This window comes from Etheostoma spectabile, chromosome 20 (genome assembly GCF_008692095.1).
Source record: "Etheostoma spectabile isolate EspeVRDwgs_2016 chromosome 20, UIUC_Espe_1.0, whole genome shotgun sequence".
Taxonomy (NCBI): domain Eukaryota; kingdom Metazoa; phylum Chordata; class Actinopteri; order Perciformes; family Percidae; genus Etheostoma; species Etheostoma spectabile.
Window position 1 is genome coordinate 20,539,325 of NC_045752.1, and position 2,085 is coordinate 20,541,409.

Here is a 2,085-nt window from a genome sequence, read left to right on the forward strand (position 1 = left end):
ACACACACACACACACACACACACACACACACACACACACAGAGCTAAAAGCCTGTGTGTCCCCAAAGAGGAGGAGGACAAGTGGACCAAGACTTTAACAGTCAATCATAGTTCAACCCACAATCCTTTGGGAGGAATGAGGAGGATGCTGCATCAGCTAACCTAGCAACACACATCTCCATCAATGTGTGTGTGAACGTGAGAGACCGTCAAAGAACAGGTGTGTCTCTGTGTGTCTCTGCGTTTACTGCGTGCAAGCTGTCGTATTAACCCCCAAGGGGGAGGGGGGGGGCAACAAATGTGCACGCCTTTCACCCACCGTAAATCAAGCTGGTCTCAGGCATTTTTCAATTTACTCCACTTTGTCACTCCCATGAAGAGTGACAAAAACAAGGTTGGAAAGCCTGTTGGCATTTAGTCAACCATGTGACCAAGAGGATGGAGACATGCACAGGGAGGGTGGGAGGGGGCTGCCATGGGTGGTACGGCTCCACTCGCTCTTTTTTGGTTTTCCAATCCCAGAATTTTTGTATAGTACTTTGTGCTCTTTTTGTTAAAACCTCGTAGAATCAGTGGTGATTGGTCAGAGAGAATCTTCGCTAGAGAATCTTCGTCCCGTGTCGCGCTAGTGGTTGTAATGTTTTGATGGATATAATGCATGAGGTAGTTCCTTTGCCTGTTGTACTTATGTTGTATATCAATTTTAAATTTCATTTTGTATTAATTAATTTATTTATTTTCTACTCCTGTGTTATGTGGTGACTGTGATATATCTGTTAGGACCCCATCAAAAACGACATGATACATCTCAAGGGGTTTATCCTAATAAACCATTTGAACAACAGTGACCGTAGTGCATTTAATTCAAGGTTGTTGTTTTTTTAAATGGCAGCCCATAAATCCACGGTGTGGTCAACCAGGTTTAAACTCAGTGAGAGCTTGTTGGAGCTAGCAACGCGTGCGTTGTGTCCCTTTGGGGCCTGTCAAGGCAGTGTCATGCAGCGTCACTACGACGGCCAGCTAAGAAACCTGCCAACACTGACGGCAGGACATTGATAAAAGCACCTAGCAGCAAACCTGAGTCCAACATGGAACCAACAGGAGAAAATGTCATCTGAAAATCTCTAACTGTCAGAGTTCATTTGACAGTGAAAATACCCACAACGCACTGCTGTAAATGTGAGGCCCTTTGGAGCAAAACGTCCACCAAATGGCACATGTAAAGTCAACTTGCAGTCACTTCTAATTAGAAAGTATATGTCCTTGTGAACTTGAGAGCAACGGCCCTTTAATTAAAAAATGAGATATCCATCACCTGAGTGCAGCTCTGAGCAGGTGCAAAAGTGCACCTTCAATCAATATGATTTAATAATCGGCAAAAGATATTTTGCAGTTCTGCTGAACACAGGAAAGAATGCAACAAATCAATGTCTCTATTGTAAAGATAGGGGCACTTATGCGTTGATTTAAATAGGGCAGATTAAAAACCCTGGCATTAATTAAGCAGATTGTTTCTTTAATGCGGTGGCCGTGTAAACAGTAGCCCGGGGGATCGTACCCCCGCTTACACTGGCCAACACACTTCCTGCTGAGGTGGAATAAACTCCGCCATGTGTTTAAAAAAAACAATTATATTTAATTTTATCACAAGTGCTTTCATTACCTCCTGTTTAGACTACTGCAATGGAGTCCTGTCTGGGGTCCCCAGCAAAACCCTAGACATTCCAGTATGTCCAAAACTCTTGGCCTGGCAGACATCACCCCAACCCTCCTCCACCCTTACTGGCTCCCAATTATGTCCCGCACACATATATCCTCCACACAGCAAAAATTGGAGTGTTGAAATTTCAGGGTTAAACATTTCCGAGTTGATTTTCACTCCCAGAGTGTAATTTTAACACATTTTGATTTAAATGGTGTTCAGTGTTGGAGTTATTTGACAGAGTTGATCCGGTCAGTGTTAACCATAGACCGTTATATACAGTCTATGGCTTAATCAACTCTGCAGAGATGTAATTAAGCTCCGCCCATACATTTCACTTCTACGTTTGGAGACAGAGGAGACAAGTCAGCGCCATTTTCTAC